Genomic DNA, 25,152 nt, shown 5'->3' with positions numbered 1-25,152 from the left:
TCAGTGATGTCATTTTTCTCTCTATAATACACATGCAGTGATATCATTGTTCACTCTATAGTAGAATCAGTGATGTCATCGATCACTCTATAGTAGAATCAGTGATGTCATCGTTCACTCTGTAGTAGACACGCAGTGATGTGATCGTTCACCCTATAGTAGAATTAGTGATGTCATCGTTCACTCTGTAGTAGACACGCAGTGATGTCATCGTTCACTCTATAGTACACACTCAATGATGTCATCGTTCACTCTAGTAGACACGCAGTGATGTCATCGTTCACTCTATAGTAGAATCAGTGAAGTCATCGTTCACTCTATAGTAGACACGCTGTGATGTCATCGTTCACTCTATAGTAGAATCAGTGATGTCATCGTTCACTCTGTAGTAGACACACAGTGATGTCATCGTTCACTCTATAGTAGACACGCAGTGATGACATCGTTCACTCTATAGTAGACACGCAGTGATGTCATCGTTCACTCTATAGTAGACACTCAGTGATGTCATCGTTCACTCTATAGTAGACACAGTGATGTCATCGTTCACTCTATAATAGACACACAGTGATGTCCTCGTTCACTCTATAGTAGACACACAGTGATTTCATCGTTCACTCTATAGTAGACACGCAGTGATGTCATCGTTCACGCTATAGCAGACACTCAGTGATGTCATCGTTCACTCTATAGTAAAATCAATGATGTCCTCGTTCTCTCTATAGTAGACACACAGTGATGTCATCGTTTACTCTATAGTAGACACATAGTGATGTCATCGTTCACGCTAGAGTAGACACACAGTGATGTCATCATTCACTCTATAGTAGACACACAGTGATGTCTTCGTTCACTCTATAGTAGACACACAGTGATGTAATCGTTCACTCTATAGTAGACACATAGTGATGTCATCGTTCACTCTATAGTAGAATCAGTGATGTCTTTGTTCACTCTATAGTACACATGCAGTGATGTCATTGTTCACTCTATAGTAGAATCAGTGATGTCATTGTTCACTCTATAGCAGAATCTGTGATGTCATTGTTTACTCTATAGTAGACACACAGTGATGTCATTGTTCACTCTATAGTAGACACACAGTGATGTCATCGTTCACTCTATAGTAGACACACAGTGATGTCATCGTTCACGCTATAGTAAAATCAGTGATGTCATTGTTCTCTCTATAGCAGAATCTGTGATGTCATTGTTCACTCTATAGTAGACACACAGTGATGTCATCGTTCACTCTATAGTAGAATCAGTGATGTCATTGTTCACTCTATAGCAGAATCTGTGATGTCATTGTTCACTCTATAGTAGACACACAGTGATGTCATCGTTCACTCTATAGTAGACAAACAGTGATGTCATCGTTCACTCTATAGTAAACACGCAGTGATGTCATCGTTCACTCTATAGTAGAATCAGTGATGTCATTGTTCTCTCTATAGTACACATGCAGTGATGTCATTGTTCACTCTATAGTAAAATCAGTGATGTCATTGATCACTCTATAGTAGAATCAGTGATGTCATCGTTCACACTGTAGTAGACACGCAGTGATGTCATCGTTCACTCTATAGTAGAATCAGTGATGTCATTGTTCTCTCTATAGTACACATGCAGTGATGTCATTGTTCACTCTATAGTAGAATCAGTGATGTCATCGATCACTCTATAGTAGAATCAGTGATGTCATCGTTCACTCTATAGTAGACACAGTGATGTCATTGTTCACTCTATAGTAGACACACAGTGATGTCATCGTTCACTCTATAGTAGACACGCAGTGATGTCATCGTTCACTCTATAGTAGACACTCAGTGATGTCATCGTTCACTCTATAGTAGACACGCATTGATGTCATCGTTCACTCTATAGTAGACACACAGTGATGTCATCGTTCACTCTATAGTAGACACACAGTGATGTCATCGTTCACTCTATAGTAGACACACAGTGATGTCATGGTTCACTCTATAGTAGACACACAGTAATGTCGTCGTTCACTCTATAGTAGACACACAGTGATGTCATCATTCACTCTATAGTAGACACTCAGTCATGTCCTCGTTCACTCTATAGTAGACACACAGTGATGTCATCGTTCACTCTATAGTAGACACAGTGATCTCATCATTCACTCTATAGTAGACACGCAGTGATGTCATCGATCACTCTATAGTAGACACTCAGTGATGTCATCGTTCACTCTATAGTAGACACACAGTGATGTCTTCGTTCACTCTATAGTAGACACACAGTGATGTCATCGTTCACTCTATAGTAGACACGCAGTGATGTCATCGTTCACTCTATAGTAGACACTCAGTGATGTCATCGTTCACTCTATAGTAGACACACATTGATGTCATCATTCACTCTATAGTAGACACACAGTGATGTCATCGTTCACTCTATAGTAGACACGCAGTGATGTCATCGTTCACTCTATAGTAAAATCAGTGATGTCCTCGTTCACTCTATAGTAGACACACAGTGATGTCATCGTTTACTCTATAGTAGACACACAGTGATGTCATCGTTCACTCTATAGTAGACACACAGTGATGTCATCGTTCACTCTATAGAAGACACATAGTGATGTCATCGTTCAATCTATAGTAGAATCAGTGATGTCATTGTTCACTCTGTAGCAGAATCTGTGATGTCATTGTTCACTCTATAGTAGACACACAGTGATGTCATCGTTCACTCTATAGTAGACACACAGTGATGTCATCGTTCACTCTATAGTAGACACACAGTGATGTCATCGTTCACTCTATAGTAAAATCAGTGATGTCATTGTTCTCTCTATAGCAGAATCTGTGATGTCATTGTTCACTCTATAGTAGACACACAGTGATGTCATCGTTCACTCTATAGTAGAATCAGTGATGTCATTGTTCACTCTATAGCAGAATCTGTGATGTCATTGTTCACTATATAGTAGACACACAGTGTTGTCATCGTTCACTCTATAGTAGACACACAGTGATGTCATCGTTCACTCTATAGTAGACACGCAGTGATGTCATCGTTCACTCTATAGTAGAATCAGTGATGTCATCGTTCACACTGTAGTAGACACGCAGTGATGTCATCGTTCACTCTATTGTAGAATTAGTGATGTCATCGTTCACTCTGTAGTAGACACACAGTGATGTCATCGTTCACTCTATAGCAGACACACAGTGATGTCATCTTTCACACTATAGTAGACACATAGTGATGTCATCGATCACTCTATAGTAGAATCAGTGATGTCATTGTTCACTCTATAGCAGAATCTGTGATGTCATTGTTCTCTCTATACCAGAATCTGTGATGTCATGGTTCACTCTATAGTAGACACTCAGTGATGTCATCGTTCACTCTATAGTAGAATCAGTGATGTCATTGTTCACTCTATAGCAGAATCTGTGATGTCATTGTTCACTCTATAGTTGACACACAGTGATGTCATCGTTCACTCTATAGAAGACACACAGCGATGTCATCGTTCACTCTATAGTAGACACGCAGTGATGTCATCGATCACTCTATAGTAGAATCAGTGATGTTATTTTTCTCTCTATAATACACATGCAGTGATATCATTGTTCACTCTATAGTAGAATCAGTGATGTCATCGATCACTCTATAGTAGAATCAGTGATGTCATCGTTCACTCTGTAGTAGACACGCAGTGATGTAATCGTTCACCCTATAGTAGAATTAGTGATGTCATCGTTCACTCTGTAGTAGACACGCAGTGATGTCATCGTTCACTCTATAGTAGACACTCAATGATGTCATCGTTCACTCTAGTAGACACGCAGTGATGTCATCGTTCACTCTAGAGTAGAATCAGTGAAGTCATCGTTCACTCTATAGTAGACACGCTGTGATGTCATCGTTCACTCTATAGTAGAATCAGTGATGTCATCGTTCACTCTGTAGTAGACACACAGTGATGTCATCGTTCACTCTATAGTAGACACACAGTGATGACATCGTTCACTCTATAGTAGACACGCAGTGATGTCATCGTTCACTCTATAGTAGACACTCAGTGATGTCATCGTTCACTCTATAGTAGACACAGTGATGTCATCGTTCACTCTATAGTAGACACACAGTGATGTCCTCGTTCACTCTATAGTAGACACACAGTGATGTCATCGTTCACTCTATAGTAGACACGCAGTGATGTCATCGTTCACGCTATAGCAGACACTCAGTGATGTCATCGTTCACTCTATAGTAAAATCAATGATGTCCTCGTTCTCTCTATAGTAGACACACAGTGATGTCATCGTTTACTCTATAGTAGACACATAGTGATGTCATCGTTCACGCTAGAGTAGACACACAGTGATGTCATCATTCACTCTATAGTAGACACACAGTGATGTCTTCGTTCACTCTATAGTAGACACACAGTGATGTAATCGTTCACTCTATAGTAGACACATAGTGATGTCATCGTTCACTCTATAGTAGAATCAGTGATGTCTTTGTTCACTCTATAGTACACATGCAGTGATGTCATTGTTCACTCTATAGTAGAATCAGTGATGTCATTGTTCACTCTATAGCAGAATCTGTGATGTCATTGTTTACTCTATAGTAGACACACAGTGATGTCATTGTTCACTCTATAGTAGACACACAGTGATGTCATCGTTCACTCTATAGTAGACACACAGTGATGTCATCGTTCACGCTATAGTAAAATCAGTGATGTCATTGTTCTCTCTATAGCAGAATCTGTGATGTCATTGTTCACTCTATAGTAGACACACAGTGATGTCATCGTTCACTCTATAGTAGAATCAGTGATGTCATTGTTCACTCTATAGCAGAATCTGTGATGTCATTGTTCACTCTATAGTAGACACACAGTGATGTCATCGTTCACTCTATAGTAGACAAACAGTGATGTCATCGTTCACTCTATAGTAAACACGCAGTGATGTCATCGTTCACTCTATAGTAGAATCAGTGATGTCATTGTTCTCTCTATAGTACACATGCAGTGATGTCATTGTTCACTCTATAGTAAAATCAGTGATGTCATTGATCACTCTATAGTAGAATCAGTGATGTCATCGTTCACACTGTAGTAAGCACGCAGTGATGTCATCGTTCACTCTATAGTAGAATCAGTGATGTCATTGTTCTCTCTATAGTACACATGCAGTGATGTCATTGTTCACTCTATAGTAGAATCAGTGATGTCATCGATCACTCTATAGTAGAATCAGTGATGTCATCGTTCACTCTATAGTAGACACAGTGATGTCATTGTTCACTCTATAGTAGACACTCAGTGATGTCATCGTTCACTCTATAGTAGACACACATTGATGTCATCGTTCACTCTATAGTAGACACACCGTGATGTCATTGTTCACTCTATAGTAGACACGCAGTGATGTCATCGTTCACTCTATAGTAAAATCATTGATGTCCTCGTTCAATCTATAGTAAAATCAGTGATGTCCTCGTTCACTCTATAGTAGACACACAGTGATGTCATCGTTCACTCTATAGTAGACACACAGTGATGTCATCGTTCACTCTATAGTAGACACACAGTGATGTCATCGTTCACTCTATAGTAAAATCAGTGATGTCATCGTTCACTCTATAGTAAAATCAGTGATGTCCTCGTTCACTCTATAGTAGACACACAGTGATGTCATCGTTCACTCTATAGTAGACACACAGTGATGTCATCGTTCACTCTATAGTAGACACACAGTGATGTCATCGTTCACTCTATAGTAGACACACAGTGATGTCATCGTTCACTCTATAGTAGAATCAGTGACGTCATTGTTCACTGTATAGTACACATGCAGTGATGTCATTGTTCACTCTATAGTAGAATCAGTGATGTCATTGTTCACTCTATAGTACACATGCAGTGATGTCATTGTTCACTCTATATTAGAATCAGTGATGTCATTGTTCACTCTATAGTAGACACACAGTGATGTCATCGTTCACTCTATAGTAGACCCACAGTGATGTCATCGTTCACTCTATAGTAGACACACAGTGATGTCATCATTCACTCTATAGTAGAATCAGTGATGTCATTGTTCACTCTATAGCAGATTCTGTGATGTCATTGTTCACTCTATAGTAGACACACAGTGATGTCATTGTTCAATCTATAGTAGACACAGTGATGTCATCGTTCACTCTATAGTAGACACACAGTGATGTCATCGTTCACTCTATAGTAGACACGCAGTGATGTCATTGTTCACTCTACAGTAGAATCAGTGATGTCATTGTTCTCTCTATAGTAGAATCAGTGATGTCATCGATCACTCTATAGTAGAATCAGTGATGTCATCGTTCACTCTGTAGTAGACACGCAGTGATGTCATCGTTCACTCTATTGTAGATACTCAGTGATGTCATCATTCACTCTATAGTAGACACGCAGTGAGGTCATCGCTCACTCTATAGTAGAATCAGTGATGTCATCGTTCACTCTATAATAGAATCAGTGATGTCATCGTTCACTCTATAGTAGACACGCAGTGATGTCATCGTTCACTCTATAGTAGAATCAGTGATGTCATCGTTCACTCTATAGTAGACACGCAGTGATGTCATCGCTCACTCTATAGTAGAATCAGTGATGTCTTCGTTCACTCTATAGTAGATACGCAGTGATGTCATCGTTCACTCTATAGTAGAATCAGTGATGTCATCGTTCACTCTATAGTAGACACACAGTGATGTCATCGTTCACTCTATAGTAGAATCAGTGATGTCATCGATCACTCTATAGTAGAATCAGTGATGTCATCGTTCACTCTGTAGTAGACACGCAGTGATGTCATCTTTCACTCTATTGTAGATACTCAGTGATGTCATCATTCACTCTATAGTAGACACGCAGTGATGTCATCGCTCACTCTATAGTAGAATCAGTGATGTCATCGTTCACTCTATAATAGAATCAGTGATGTCATCGTTCACTCTATAGTAGACACGCAGTGATGTCATCGTTCACTCTATAGTAGAATCAGTGATGTCATCGTTCACTCTATAGTAGAATCAGTGATGTCATCGTTCACTCTGTAGTAGACACGCAGTGATGTCATCGTTCACTCTATTGTAGATACTCAGTGATGTCATCATTCACTCTATAGTAGACACGCAGTTATGTCATCGCTCACTCTATAGTAGAATCAGTGATGTCATCGTTCACTCTCTAATAGAATCAGTGCTGTCATCGTTCACTCTCTAGTAGACACGCAGTGATGTCATCGTTCACTCTATTGTAGAATCAGTGATGTCATCGTTCACTCTATAGTAGACAGGCAGTGATGTCATCGCTCACTCTATAGTAGAATCAGTGATGTCATCGTTCACTCTATAGTAGAAACGCAGTGATGTCATCGTTCACTCTATAGTAGAATCAGTGATGTCATCGTTCACTCTATAGTAGACACACAGTGATGTCATCGTTCACTCTATAGTAGAATCAGTGATGTCATCATTCACTGTATAGTAGACACACAGTGATGTCATCGTTCACTCTATAGTAGACACACAGTGATGTCATCGTTCACTCTATAGTAGACACACAGTGATGTCATCATTCACTATATAGTAGACACAGTGATGTCATCGATCACTTTATAGTAGACACACAGTGATGTCATCGTTCACTCTATAGTAGAATCAGTGATGTCATCATTCACTGTATAGTAGACACACAATGATGTCATCGTTCACTCTATAGTAGACACACAGTGATGTCATCGTTCACTCTATAGTAGACATGCAGTGATGTCATCATTCACTCTATAGTAGACACAGTGATGTCATCATTCACTCTATAGTAGACACATAGTGATGTCATCGTTCACTCTATAGTAGACACACAGTGATGTCATCGTTCACTCTATAGTAGACACACAGTGATGTCATCGTTCACTCTATAGTAGACACACAGTGATGTCATCATTCACTCTATAGTAGACACACAGTGATGTCATCATTCACTCTATAGTAGACACAGTGATGTCATCGATCACTTTATAGTAGACACACAGTGATGTCATCGTTCACTCTATAGTAGAATCAGTGATGTTATCATTCACTCTATAGTAGACACACAGTGGTGTCATCGTTCACTCTATAGTAGATACGCAGTGATGTCATCGTTCACTCTATAGTAGAATCAGTGATGTCATCGTTCACTCTATAGTAGACACACAGTGATGTCATCGTTCACTCTATAGTAGAATCGGTGATGTCATCATTCACTGTATAGTAGACACACAGTGATGTCATCGTTCACTCTATAGTAGACACACAGTGATGTCATCGTTCACTCTATAGTAGACACACAGTGATGTCATCATTCACTCTATAGTAGACACAGTGATGTCATCGATCACTTTATAGTAGACAAAGAGTGATGTCATCGTTCACTCTATAGTAGAATCAGTGATGTCATCATTCACTGTATAGTAGACACACAATGATGTCATCGTTCACTCTATAGTAGACACACAGTTATGTCATCGTTCACTCTATAGTAGACATGCAGTGATGTCATCATTCACTCTATAGTAGACACAGTGATGTCATCATTCACTCTATAGTAGACACACAGTGATGTCATCGTTCACTCTATAGTAGACACACAGTGATGTCATCGTTCACTCTATAGTAGACACACAGTGATGTCATCGTACACTCTATAGTAGACACACAGTGATGTCATCGTTCACTCTATAGTAGACACACAGTGATGTCATCATTCACTCTATAGTAGACACAGTGATGTCATCGATCACTTTATGGTAGACACAGAGTGATGTCACCGTTCACTCTATAGTAGAATCAGTGATGTCATCATTCACTCTATAGTAGACGCACAGTGATGTCATCGTTCACTCTATAGTAGACACACAGTGATGTCATCATTCACTCTATAGTAGACACAGTGATGTCATCGATCACTTTATAGTAGACACACAGTGATGTCATCGTTCACTCTATAGTAGAATCAGTGATGTTATCATTCACACTATAGTAGACACACAGTGGTGTCATCGTTCACTCTATAGTAGATACGCAGTGATGTCATCGTTCACTCTATAGTAGAATCAGTGATGTCATCGTTCACTCTATAGTAGACACACAGTGATGTCATCGTTCACTCTATAGTAGAATCGGTGATGTCATCATTCACTGTATAGTAGACACACAGTGATGTCATCGTTCACTCTATAGTAGACACACAGTGATGTCATCGTTCACTCTATAGTAGACACACAGTGATGTCATCATTCACTCTATAGTAGACACAGTGATGTCATCGATCACTTTATAGTAGACAAAGAGTGATGTCATCGTTCACTCTATAGTAGAATCAGTGATGTCATCATTCACTGTATAGTAGACACACAATGATGTCATCGTTCACTCTATAGTAGACACACAGTTATGTCATCGTTCACTCTATAGTAGACATGCAGTGATGTCATCATTCACTCTATAGTAGACACAGTGATGTCATCATTCACTCTATAGTAGACACACAGTGATGTCATCGTTCACTCTATAGTAGACACACAGTGATGTCATCGTTCACTCTATAGTAGACACACAGTGATGTCATCGTACACTCTATAGTAGACACACAGTGATGTCATCGTTCACTCTATAGTAGACACACAGTGATGTCATCATTCACTCTATAGTAGACACAGTGATGTCATCGATCACTTTATGGTAGACACAGAGTGATGTCACCGTTCACTCTATAGTAGAATCAGTGATGTCATCATTCACTCTATAGTAGACGCACAGTGATGTCATCGTTCACTCTATAGTAGACACACAGTGGTGTCATCGTTCACTCTATAGTAGATACGCAGTGATGTCATTGTTTACTCTATAGTAGAATCAGTGATGTCATCGTTCACTCTATAGTAGACACACAGTGATGTCATCGTTCACTCTATAGTAGAATCAGTGATGTCATCATTCACTGTATAGTAGACACACAGTGATGTCATCGTTCACTCTATAGTAGACACACAGTGATGTCATCGTTCACTCTATAGTAGACACACAGTGATGTCATCATTCACTCTATAGTAGACACAGTGATGTCATCGATCAATTCATAGTAGACACACAGTGATGTCATCGTTCACTCTATAGTAGACATGCAGTGATGTCATCATTCACTCTATAGTAGACACACAGTGATGTCATCATTCACTCTATAGTAGACACACAGTGATGTCATCGTTCACTCTATAGTAGACACAGTGATGTCATCGTTCACTCTATAGTAGACACACAGTGATGTCATCGTTCACTCTATAGTAGACACACAGTGATGTCATCGTTCACTCTATAGTAGACACACAGTGATGTCATCGCTCACTCTATAGTAGACACAGTGATGTCATCGTTCACTCTATAGTAGAATCAGTGATTTCATCGTTCACTCTATAGTAGACACACAGTGGTGTCATCGTTCACTCTATAGTAGATACACAGTGATGTCATCGTTCACTCTATAGTAGAATCAGTGATGTCATCATTCACTCTATAGTAGACATGCAGTGATGTCATCATTCACTCTATAGTAGACACAGTGATGTCATCATTCACTCTATAGTAGACACACAGTGATGTCATCGTTCACTCTATAGTAGACACACAGTGATGTCATCGTTCACTCTATAGTAGACACACAGTGATGTCATCGTTCACTGTATAGTAGACACACAGTGATGTGATCGTTCACTCTATAGTAGACACACAGTGATGTCATCGTTCACTCTATAGTAGACACACAGTGATGTCATCATTCACTCTATAGTAGACACAGTGATGTTATCGATCACTTTATAGTAGACACACAGTGATGTCATCGTTCACTCTATAGTAGAATCAGTGATGTCATCATTCACTCTATAGTAGACACACAGTGGTGTCATCGTTCACTCTATAGTAGACACACAGTGATGTCATCATTCACTCTATAGTAGACACACAGTGATGTCATCGTTCACTCTATAGTAGACACACAGTGATGTCATCGATCACTCTATAGTAGAATCAGTGATGTCATCATTCACTCTATAGTAGACACGCAGTGATGTCATCGTTCACTCTATAGTAGAATCAGTGATGTCATCATTCACTCTATAGTAGACACGCAGTGATGTCATCATTCACTCTATAGTAGAATCAGTGATGTCATCGTTCACTCTATAGTAGACATGCAGTGATGTCATCGTTCCCTCTATAGTAGACACACAGTGATGTCAATGTTCACTCTATAGTAGACACACAGTGATGTCATCGTTCACTCTATAGTAGACACACAGTGATGTCATCGCTCACTCTATAGTAGACACAGTGATGTCATCGTTCACTCTATAGTAGAATCAGTGATTTCATCATTCACTCTATAGTAGACACACAGTGGTGTCATCGTTCACTCTATAGTAGATACACAGTGATGTCATCGTTCATCATTCACTCTATAGTAGACATGCAGTGATGTCATCATTCACTCTTTAGTAGACACAGTGATGTCATCATTCACTCTATCACTCTATAGTAGACACACAGTGATGTCATCGTTCACTCTATAGTAGACACACAGTGATGTCATCGTTCACTCTATAGTAGACACACAGTGATGTCATCGTTCTCTGTATAGTAGACTCACAGTGATGTGATCGTTCACTCTATAGTAGACACACAGTGATGTCATCGTTCACTCTATAGTAGACACACAGTGATGTCATCATTCACTCTATAGTAGACACAGTGATGTTATCGATCACTTTATAGTAGACACACAGTGATGTCATCGTTCACTCTATAGTAGAATCAGTGATGTCATCATTCACTCTATAGTAGACACACAGTGGTGTCATCGTTCACTCTATAGTAGACACACAGTGATGTCATCATTCACTCTATAGTAGACACAGTGATGTTATTGATCACTTTATAGTAGACACACAGTGATGTCATCGTTCACTCTATAGTAGAATCAGTGATGTCATCATTCACTCTATAGTAGACACGCAGTGATGTCATCGTTCACTCTATAGTAGAATCAGTGATGTCATCGTTCACTCTATAGTAGACACAGTGATGTCATCATTCACTCTATAGTAGACACACAGTGATGTCATCGTTCACTCTATAGTAGACACATAGTGATGTCATCGTTCCCTCTATAGTAGACACACAGTGATGTCATCGTTCACTCTATAGTAGACACACAGTGATGTCATCATTCACTCTATAGTAGACACAGTGATGTCATCGATCACTTTATAGTAGACACACAGTGATGTCATCGTTCACTCTATAGTAGAATCAGTGATGTCATCGTTCACTCTATAGTAGACACACAGTGGTGTCATCGTTCACTCTATAGTAGATACGCAGTGATGTCATGGTTCACTCTATAGTAGACACACAGTGATGTCATCGTTCACTCTATAGTAGACACACAGTGATGTCATTGTTCACTCTATAGTAGACACACAGTGATGTCATCATTCACTCTATAGTAGACACACAGTGATGTCATCATTCACTCTATAGTAGACACAGTGATGTCATCGATCACTTTATAGTAGACACACAGTGATGTCATCGTTCACTCTATAGTAGAATCAGTGATGTCATCATTCACTCTATAGTAGACACACAGTGGTGTCATCGTTCACTCTATAGTAGATACGCAGTGATGTCATCGTTCACTCTACAGTAGAATCAGTGATGTCATCATTCACTGTATAGTAGACACACAATGATGTCATCGTTCACTCTATAGTAGACACACATTGATGTCATCGTTCACTCTATAGTAGACATGCAGTGATGTCATCATTCAATCTATAATAGACACAGTGATGTCATCATTCACTCTATAGTAAACACACAGTGATGTCATCGTTCACTCTATAGTAGACACACAGTGATGTCATCGTTCACTCTATAGTAGAATCAGTGATGTCATCATTCACTGTATAGTAGACACACAGTGATGTCGTCGTTCACTCTATAGTAGACACACAGTGATGTCATCGTTCACTCTATAGTAGACACACAGTGATGTCATCATTCACTCTATAGTAGACACAGTGATGTCATCGATCAATTTATAGTAGACACACAGTGATGTCATCATTCACTCTATAGTAGAATCAGTGATGTCATCATTCACTGTATAGTAGACACACAATGATGTCATCGTTCACTCTATAGTAGACACACAGTGATGTCATCGTTCACTCTATAGTAGACATGCAGTGATGTCATCATTCACTCTATAGTAGACACACAGTGATGTCATCATTCACTCTATAGTAGACACACAGTGATGTCATCGTTCACTCTATAGTAGACACAGTGATGTCATCGTTCACTCTATAGAAGACACAGAGTGATGTCATCGTTCACTCTATAGTAGACATACAGTGATGTCATCGTTCACTCTATAGTAGACACACAGTGATGTCATCGCTCACTCTATAGTAGACACAGTGATGTCATCGTTCACTCTATAGTAGAATCAGTGATTTCATCATTCACTCTATAGTAGACACACAGTTGCGTCATCGTTCACTCTATAGTAGATACACAGTGATGTCATCGCTCACTCTATAGTAGAATCAGTGATGTCATCATTCACTCTATAGTAGACATGCAGTGATGTCATCATTCACTCTATAGTAGACACAGTGATGTCATCATTCACTCTATAGTAGACACACAGTGATGTCATCGTTCACTCTATAGTAGACACACAGTGATGTCATCATTCACTCTATAGTAGACACACAGTGATGTCATCGTTCACTCTATAGTAGACACACAGTGATGTGATCGTTCACTCTATAGTAGACACACAGTGATGTCATCGTTCACTCTATAGTAGACACACAGTGATGTCATCATTCACTCTATAGTAGACACAGTGATGTTATCGATCACTTTATAGTAGACACACAGTGATGTCATCGTTCACTCTATAGTAGAATCAGTGATGTCATCATTCACTCTATAGTAGACACACAGTGGTGTCATTGTTCACTCTATAGTAGACACACAGTGATGTCATCATTCACTCTATAGTAGACACAGTGATGTTATCGATCACTTTATAGTAGACACACAGTGATGTCATCGTTCACTCTATAGTAGAATCAGTGATGTCATCATTCACTCTATAGTAGACACGCAGTGATGTCATCGTTCACTCTATAGTAGACATGCAGTGATGTCATCGTTCACTCTATAGTAGACACAGTGATGTCATCATTCACTCTATAGTAGACACACAGTGATGTCATCGTTCACTCTATAGTAGACACACAGTGATGTCATCGTTCCCTCTATAGTAGACACACAGTGATGTCATCGTTCACTCTATACTAGACACACAGTGATGTCATCATTCACTCTATAGTAGACACAGTGATGTCATCGATCACTTTATAGTAGACACACAGTGATGTCATCGTTCACTCTATAGTAGAATCAGTGATGTCATCGTTCACTCTATAGTAGACACACAGTGGTGTCATCGTTCACTCTATAGTAGATACGCAGTGATGTCATCGTTCACTCTATAGTAGACACACAGTGATGTCATCGTTCACTCTATAGTAGACACACAGTGATGTCATCGTTCACTCTATAGTAGACACACAGTGATGTCATCGTTCACTCTATAGTAGACACACAGTGATGTGATCGTTCACTCTATAGTAGACACACAGTGATGTCATCGTTCACTCTATAGTAGACACACAGTGATGTCATCATTCACTCTATAGTAGACACAGTGATGTTATCGATCACTTTATAGTAGACACACAGTGATGTCATCATTCACTCTATAGTAGAATCAGTGATGTCATCATTCACTCTATAGTAGACACACAGTGGTGTCATTGTTCACTCTATAGTAGACACACAGTGATGTCATCATTCACTCTATAGTAGACACAGTGATGTTATCGATCACTTTATAGTAGACACACAGTGATGTCATCGTTCACTCTATAGTAGAATCAGTGATGTCATCATTCACTCTATAGTAGACACGCAGTGATGTCATCGTTCACTCTATAGTAGACACAGTGATGTCATCATTCACTCTATAGTAGACACACAGTGATGTCATCGTTCACTCTATAGTAGACACACAGTGATGTCATCGTTCCCTCTATAGTAGACACACAGTGATGTCATCGTTCACTCTATAGTAGACACACAGTGATGTCATCATTCACTCTATAGTAGACACAGTGATGTCATCGATCACTTTATAGTAGACACACAGTGATGTCATCGTTCACTCTATAGTAGAATCAGTGATGTCATCCTTCACTCTATAGTAGACACACAGTGGTGTCATCGTTCACTCTATAGTAGATACGCAGTGATGTCATCGTTCACTCTATAGTAGACACACAGTGTTGTCATCGTTCACTCTATAGTAGACACACAGTGATGTCATCGTTCACTCTATAGCAGACACACAGTGATGTTATCGTTCACTCTATAGTAGACACACAGTGATGTCATCATTCACTCTATAGTAGACACAGTGATGTCATCGATCACTTTATAGTAGACACACAGTGATGTCATCGTTCACTCTATAGTAGAATCAGTGATGTCATCATTCACTCTATAGTAGACACACAGTGGTGTCATCGTTCACTCTATAGTAGATACGCAGTGATGTCATCGTTCACTCTATAGTAGAATCAGTGATGTCATCGTTCACTCTATAGTAGACACACAGTGATGTCATCGTTCACTCTATAGTAGACACACAGTGATGTCATCGTTCACTCTATAGTAGACACACAGTGATGCCATCGTTCACTCTATAGTAGACACACAGTGATGTCATCATTCACTCTATAGTAGACACAGTGATGTCATCGATCACTTTATAGTAGACACACAGTGATGTAATCGTTCACTCTATAGTAGAATCAGTGATGTCATCATTCACTGTATAGTAGACACACAATGATGTCATCGTTCACTCTATAGTAGACACACATTGATGTCATCATTCACTCTATAGTAGACATGCAGTGATGTCATCATTCACACTATAATAGACACAGTGATGTCATCATTCACTCTATAGTAAACACACAGTGATGTCATCGTTCACTCTATAGTAGACACACAGTAATGTCATCATTCACTCTATAGTAGACACGCAGTGATGTCATCGTTCACTCTATAGTAGACACACAGTGATGTCATCGTTCACTCTATAGTAGACACACAGTGATGTCATCGTTCACTCTATAGTAGACACACAGTGATGTCATCGTTCACTCTATAGTAGACACACAGTGATGTCATCGTTCACTCTATAGTAGACACACAGTGATGTCATCGCTCACTGTATAGTAGAATCAGTGATGTCATCATTCACTCTATAGTAGACATGCAGTGATGTCATCATTCACTCTATAGTAGACACACAGTGATATCATCATTCACTCTATAGTAGACACACAGTGATGTCATCGTTCACTCTATAGTAGACACACAGTGATGTCATCGTTCACTCTATAGTAGACACACAGTGATGTCATCGTTCACTCTATAGTAGACACACAGTGATGTCATCGCTCACTCTATAGTAGAATCAGTGATGTCATCATTCACTCTATAGTAGACATGCAGTGATGTCATCATTCACTCTATAGTAGACATGCAGTGATGTCATCATTCACTCTATAGTAGACACACAGTGATGTCATCATTCACTCTATAGTAGACACACAGTGATGTCATCATTCACTCTATAGTAGAATCAGTGATGTCATCATTCACTCTATAGCAGACATGCAGTGATGTCATCTTTCACTCTATAGCAGACATGCAGCGATGTCATCGTTCACTCTATAGCAGACACACAGTGATGTCATCTTTCACTCTATAGCAGACATGCAGCGATGTCATCGTTCACTCTATAGTAGAATCAGTGATGTCATCATTCACTCTATAGTAGACATGCAGTGATGTCATCATTCACTCTATAGTAGACATGCAGTGATGTCATCATTCACTCTATAGTAGACACACAGTGATGTCATCATTCACTCTATAGTAGACACACAGTGATGTCATCATTCACTCTATAGTAGAATCAGTGATGTCATCATTCACTCTATAGCAGACATGCAGTGATGTCATCTTTCACTCTATAGCAGACATGCAGCGATGTCATCGTTCACTCTATAGTAGACACTCAGTGATGTCATCGTTCACTCTATAGTAGACACACAGTGATGTCATCGTTCACTCTATAGCAGACACACAGTGGTGTAATTGCTCATTCTTTAGTAAACCATGAGTGATATCATCATTTATTCTTTAGTGGATGCAGATTAATGTCATCCTTCACTCTATAGTAGAATCAGTGATGTCATCATTCACTGTATAGTAGACACACAGTGATGTCATCGTTCTCTCTATAGTAGACACACAGTGATGTCATCATTCACTCTATAGTAGACACAGTGATGTCATCGATTACTTTATAGTAGACACACAGTGATGTCATCGTTCACTCTATAGTAGAATCAGTGATGTCATCAATCTTTGTATCGTGGGCACGGGGTGATGTCATAGTTCACTTTATAGTAGACTCAGTGATGTCATCAGTCTATAGTGGACACAGAATGATGTCATAGTTCACTTTTTAGTGGACTCAGTGACGTCATTGTTCATTTTATTGTGGACACAGAGTAATATAATAGACCAACAGTGATGTCAACATTTTTTATGTACCTAGTCTAATAAATTATTTTGAATAATATCATATCCATTCACAATTCATGACATTGACCTCTGTACAACAAACAGAAAGTTTTTAGAAATTGGTTAAGTGAAAAGCATCATCCCCGCCGCGGAGACAAAGTAACAATTCTCTCCAGTTAACAACTCAGAAAAGCTTTATCCTCGCTCCCCCACTGCCGGCATTGTGCTGTATACATCCAGCTATTAATATCTGCTTTCAATGTATATTCAGGACTTTTAATTTGCAATCCTGTGTAGAAGTTGTTACGTTCTTTATGAGATGCCTCGGCTTAAATAGGGAAACAAGTCGTCCAGATTGAATCCATAGCAACATGATACTGCAGACAATGAGCAGCGTGGCCGAGGCGCCGTAACTCTACAATCTGCCGAGTATAATATGGAGCTGGCAATAAAGAATTCTGTACATTCTGTAACTGATTAATTAAGGAATAAACTACAAAGACTCTTCCATGTAGAAAAGAGAGAGAAGAAAGAGCCACAGAGAAGCACGGACCAGTTATCGCTGTCACAGGGTCCTATGCGGGAAGAAACCAGCCGGCTGACGGTTAAAGCAACGTCCATATTTACCAGTCTCAAAGGAAGAATTGATACTTAATTGAAGCGGCTCCATGGTTGTATGGAAAGGGGCTTCTGCTTTTTCACTATAAAGTTCTGTTATTTTCTAATACAATTTATGTCTCAATTGTTGAACACGTTCAGGCCGTCACTGTGCTTCCTTGTCAGTGAATGGAATCATTCCTTCTTTATGTTACAGAGGTAAATAGGCAACTTGAATCCTGACAACACTACAGATGGTTTGTTACAATGTATCAGTGCACAGATCTGCAGTAGCTCTGGATTCCAGACTATAACACTAACAAATCCACTATCTAAACCGTTCCCATCACTGTAGATATTTTTAATGCATATTTCAAAACACTTAAGCTTATTCTATTGTCCTTCCCTCGCTCCCCATACTGAAAAAGGGGTAGAAGAAATGTGGAAGAAAGAAAGGTGTAGAAGAAATGTGGAAGAAAGAAAGGTGTAGAAGAAATGTGGAGGAAAGAAAGGGGTAGAAGAAATGTGGAGGAAAGAAAGGTGTAGAAGAAATGTGGAAGAAAGAAAGTGGTAGAAGAAATGTGGAAGAAAGAAAGGTGCAGAAGAAATGTGCAAGAAAGAAAGGGGTAGAAGAAATGTGGAAGAAAGAAAGGGGTAGAAGAAATGTGTAAGAAAGAAAGGGGTAGAAGAAATGTGGAAGAAAGAAAGAGGTGGAAGAAATGTGGAAGAAAGAAAGGGGTAGAAGAAATGTGGAAGAAAGAAAGGGGTAGAAGAAATGTGGAAGAAAGAAAGGTGTAGAAGAAATGTGGAAGGAAGAAAGGTGTAGAAGAAATGTGGAAGAAAGAAAGAGGTAGAAGAAATGTGGAAGAAAGAAAGGTGTAGAAGAAATGTGGAAGAAAGAAAGGGGTAGAAGTAATGTGGAAGAAAGAAAGGGGTAGAAGAAATGTGGAAGGAAGAAAGGGGTAGAAGAAATGTGGAAGAAAGAAAGGGGTAGAAGAAATGTGGAAGAAAGAAAGGGGTAGAAGAAATGTGGAAGAAAGAAAGGTGTAGAAGAAATGTGGAAGAAAGAAAAGTGTAGAAGAAATGTGGAAGAAAGAAAGGTGTAGAAGAAATGTGGAAGAAAGAAAGGTGTAGAAGAAATGTGGAAGAAAGAAAGAGGTAGAAGAAATGTGGAAGAAAGAAAGGTGTAGAAGAAATGTGGAAGAAAGAAAGGTGTAGAAGAAATGTGGAAGAAAGAAAGGTGTAGAAGAAATGTGGAAGAAAGAAAGAGGTAGAAGAAATGTGGAAGAAAGAAAGGTGTAGAAGAAATGTGGAAGAAAGAAAGGTGTAGAAGAAATGTGGAAGAAAGAAAGAGGTAGAAGAAATGTGGAAGAAAGAAAGAGGTAGAAGAAATGTGGAAGAAAGAAAGGTGCAGTAGAAATGTGGATGGGTAAAGGAGAGGGAGTATGAGCTGAGGTGTAACGAAGAACACAATCCTGACAATTCTAAACAAAGTAATGTATTTATTCCTTTTTTTCTTTTTACTTTTTGAAATTAATTTTGATCTGTGTATTTTGTATTAAAATAAAAAAAAAAAACACAAGCTGAAATGATTTGTAAATCCAATCATGAAAGAAAGGCGCTTAAATATACAAATTAAATTTATTTCAAAACACAAATGAGAACAAACACTTAAAAACAGCTAAAAAAGCAAAAAAGAAAGATCCAAAATTCACCTAGGGGGTCCACACCACTAAAAGGGGCTGGACTCCAGAAATACCCATTTTCCCAGACTCCACGAACATAGTAATTCAGAGTTTTCTTCCACAAGTAGTTGGAGAGCAGAGAACTCACATATGTTAGAGTTGGAGTTCCTCTGGTAGATCGGCAATCGATGTAGCGTCCGGAGACAGTAATCACAGTCTAGATCACTTCGGAAGTCCGTAGAGGTCTGGAACGCCCAACTCGTGCCGTATATTTTCTATTAAGGTGCAACTAAAAATCAGGTGATGTTGCGTGAATTCTTGGAAATGTGTTATATGGCAGATTACATGAGCACAATTACTTAGAAAAGAGCTATCTGTTCATCTCTGCTCATCTCTAAAATACTTTTCCTTTCCTCGTCCTTTCCAAATCGCCTCTCCCTTCCCTTCATGGCCTTCGTTCCAACCTGGCGCTGGTTTCAAGGTCTGACTGAATAACGTCTGAGAATACAGTTAACTCCTTCTTTCCGCAGACACCTGATTAGAAAACTGTTTAAATCATCTGTTAATAGAAATGAAAATATCAAATTTTTGGTTAATTTGTAATAATTTATTGAACCTGATAGACTTCAACGCCTTGCTTTGCTTTGCACAATTCCTAAAAATGTCTGCTGCCATTTCATGCATTGCAGGAGATTGTATCAGCCAGAGGAGGCTCTTTCTAACACTATGACAAGTTTTTTATGTCTATTTTGGATACACTCTGTACTAGGAATTACTTTAGATTCAGTGATGATATTTTTTACTCGTAGCCACAGGGGACTTCGATGGGGTCCACTGCAGCTCCAAGCTTCGCTAATATTTTTATGTCCTTCTTGAGGAATCATATGTACATGGTAATGTGTGGTCCAATAGCTTAAAGCTAAGGCTTCGCTAGGTGGATGATGTTTTTGTTTCATGGAAGGGATCTAGACATGATCTCGATTGTGTCCTTGAATATTGTAATAAACTGCTCAGTACTATTGAATTTTCTTTGAGGCTGATAAAAATGTGTCACATTATTAGGATATTGAAGTGAGATCACCTGATACGCAAATCCTGTTCACTACTTTGTTTTCTAGATTAACAGATAGTAATAATCTGTTGAGGAGGGGTAATTTTCATGCGCCACAGATGTTTAAAGGGATCCCAAGAAGCCAATTTCTGCAGGATCACTTAATATGTGATAAAGATAAGGTATAAGATAAACATATGTTAGATTTAACTGAAAGATTTGCCCAGAGAGAATAAGTGTTACACGTACGTTGCTAGGTTCAGATAGGGCGAGACGGGTTTCATGAATTTGTTGGAATTCTGGGGGTGACCATAGGCTGCAGCTTCTCTTAGGTACACGATAGATTCAATTGCTGACCAGACACATCTGACAAGAGTCTTTTTCAACAGTATAACAGTGGAATTTAATCTGAAGCACGGCCAGTGCAATTTAACGGATATTACAGCAACAATCTTCATTATAGTACAGTCTCATAAAGCAGGCACAGTAATATCAGTCTCTTCAGTAGCATAATTCAGCATAGATTAGATCTCTTTGCAGCACACTTCTATGCATACACAACCACAGCCTTTTCCTTCACAAGGACTCATTAGTACACAGTGTTCTTTATCCTGCATGGAGATGGAGGGGGGAGAGTTTGATGAGGGAGAAGATCCCTATGGCACGATTCCATCCAGGCCTTATCTTTCTGCCTGATAATACTCCACACAGTTAGCTCAGGAGTCTATCTGACCTGTGTTTAGCTTCCCTCCTGACCTGAATTTTTTTCCCTTGTCTTCTGTGAGATACAGATCATACACCACCTTTCTCTTCGGCTCCAGTCAGACTAATAAACAAGTTCCCCACAATCCCCCTGGGGCTCTGCTAAAACACTCCCAGTCTCCTGTGACTGTGTTAACCCCTCTAGTTGCTGGAAGCTTCTGAAGCACAACACTTCCTGTCTCCTGTGATTGTGTTAACTCTTATAGTTGCTGGATGCTTTTGAAGCAACAACACTACTTCAGCATGTCACATAAGGTAGACTAGAAGTGCTAAAAGTGGACCAATTAGGTCTGTGTCCCATGAAGAGGATCTAGTTCCCACAAAGAAAATGGAAAAAGAACAAAGCTTTATGCTTTTATCCACTTATGATAGATAAGAGTCACTCTCAAATGATTCGTAGAATTATATTGAAACATTGGGTTCTATTGAGAAGGCATGTGTTTGTTTTTCAGAATGCGCCAAGGTTCGTGCTCCATAAAGGAAGATCACTTGCTTCACATTTTGTTGAATCTGATATGAAAAAGAAAAAAGTGATGAGACCAAATTGCTTGAATATTGGGAGGAACGGTACGGTTCCATGTTTTGGTTGCTTGCTGCAATTCAGTGATTACAGGTGAATAAGTATAACATCCATTTATGGTGATAAAATATCTGTATTACTTGTGAAAGCTAAAAATGTAATGTATCTGCTTACAATGTCCTTGTGGGATGAAATACAGTGGACAAATGACCAGATCAGTAAGTTCAGACCTAAAGAGAATATGTTAATGGCGAGAGATAAAATTCAGGCATGAGAGAGTAAAAGTAGAAATGGAGGTGAAGGTAATGAGGAGTTTGATGGGACAACAATAGCAAAGCAGTCTTTTGAGAAGGGGCATATGGTGTGTGAGCTCAGGTGGTCCATCCATGGGCAGGTCGAGGGGAGTGATAAGGAACAACTTAGGGTTAAATTTCTACAACGGGAAACATTTTGGACAAAGAACAAGGAATGTGTAAATCCAAACGGTTAAGATGAGAATTGTAACGATAACATTTTTCTATAACTGGAACATGTTTATTTTGCTCTTGACTATTGCCTAACCTAAGTTGTATCATCTAAGTATTTTTCGCTCTGTGTGAACCTAATAATTTATTGGCTTAAATGGAATACATTTTTAAAAACTGTTTAGGTACCGGCTCATGGTACTGGCACCACAACCCTGGTCTGTCACTTTAAATCTAACAGTGTCAATCTGAGCAGCCGTAGCAGAGGAATACTATTTAATCCCTGTGCATGATTGACAGCTCATGTCTGATGAAGGGTTGTGTCCCTAAAAGCGCTCACACCGTTCTGCTGGTGCAAATACCATGATGCGGATCCTGCAGCCTCTTTGCTCCAATATGTGGAACTTTTGAAAATGTTATCGCTCTTTCAGTGGTCTCATCTTCGGGAGTACTGGACCTTATTTTTTTCTGTCACCCATGGATGGATCCATGACATGTTTGGAGAACCAAGTGGAATAATATGTAATACTACAGAAGGCTGCTATGTAGTGTCCATGAAGATTTATCTGCAAAAGCTGCAGGACGCTGTATACCGCATGGATGGGAATAACACTGATAATAATGGACCTTAATCACTTTGAGTAAATGCGAATATCACAGTGATACCTGTGGTCTTGTAGGTTTTTGAAAGGATGTGAAAGTATAAGAAGATCAATTCCTGAGTGTGGAATATTTGTATTATTCTCTAAGTAGCTCTGCGGTTAATGGAAGGACTCAGGATACACACAATCTCCAGGTGAATGGGTTTGGACATAGGATTGAACGACTGCCCAGTGTTTTACCATTGAGTACATAGTTATACATGTTTTCCCTCTGCTCCAGTACATGACCTTACATTTATCTACATGAAATTTCAATTGCCATTCATCAGCCCAAGTTTACAGCTTATATAAATCGCTCTGTATAAATCAATTATCTTCCTCTGTGCTGATTACCCTGCAGAGTTTAGTATCATCTGCAAATATTGTGATCTTACTCTGTATGCCCCCTACAAGGTCATTAATAATTATGTTCACTAGAAGAGGGCCCAATACTGACCCCTGTGGTACCAACTGTGACCCAATCTGAGTGTGTTCCATTAATAACCAGCCTCTGTTCTCTATCACTAAGCCAGTTATTAACCCAGTTACACATATTTTCCCATAGTCCCATTTCTCTCATTTTAAGTACCAACCTTCTGTGTGGCCCCGTATCAGACATCTTTGAATAGTCCAAATACACAACATCCACGGCGTTTCCCTGGTCCAGTCTGCAACTTACCTCCTCATAGAAGCCGATCAGATGAGTCTGACAGGGACGATGCCTCATAAAGCCATATTGATGCTGGATCATTAGTCTATTCTTATTGAGATACTCCAGGACGGCGTCTCTCAGGAAACCCTCAAGGATTTCACCCACAGGAGAGGGACCGGCTTATAATTTCCAGGCTCAGATTTTGTCCCCTTTTTGAATATTGTCACCTCTGTGCCCGTCCTGTGGTACAGACCCTGTTATTATGGGGATCCTTGGATATTACTAATAATGGTCTGTCTATCACTGTAATTGTGTAAGTCAAAATACGACTAATCCCACCAAAAAGAAGCATTCACACGGGTATATGGATGGAAATATAAGGAATGGATGGAATAAACAAAAGTGAAAACATGAACATTGGCCGGATCCTTAAAGGGTTAAAATGTTGCAGATTTATGTGGTCACGATGGTTAATATATTTAGCTTATTTTTAGGCTTTCTAATCTAGGTTTACACTATATATTAGTTGGTTCAATTTGCACCAGAAATTTGCACCAAAAGTTTTTGTGCATTTTTTGGCGCAAGGTGTTGAGAGTTAGCCATGCCCCTTTTTGGATAATCCATACCCCGTATAAGAAAATCCCTCACTTATTGGACAAGGTGCCAAAAGTAACTAAAACATAAAAAAAATATATGTTGTGAGTCATGAAAGACAATTTTGAGCGCAAATTATGGCAGAATTCTGGAGCATTAAGCTTGATAGTCACACCCCAATGTCCCCCATTGTGCTACATACCCCACCCACACCCGTGTGTCCCCCATTGTACTACTTACCCCACCCACACCCGTGTGTCCCCCATTGTACTACTTACCCCACCCACACCCGTGTGTCCCCCATTGTACCACTTACCCCACCCACACCCCAGTGTCCCCCATTGTGCTACTTACCCC

This window comes from Phyllobates terribilis, unplaced genomic scaffold, assembly GCF_046119375.1.
Source record: "Phyllobates terribilis strain yellow unplaced genomic scaffold, ASM4611937v1 Scaffold_7__3_contigs__length_470593459, whole genome shotgun sequence".
NCBI classification, from domain to species: domain Eukaryota; kingdom Metazoa; phylum Chordata; class Amphibia; order Anura; family Dendrobatidae; genus Phyllobates; species Phyllobates terribilis.
Note: the sequence above shows the minus strand (reverse complement) of the source record.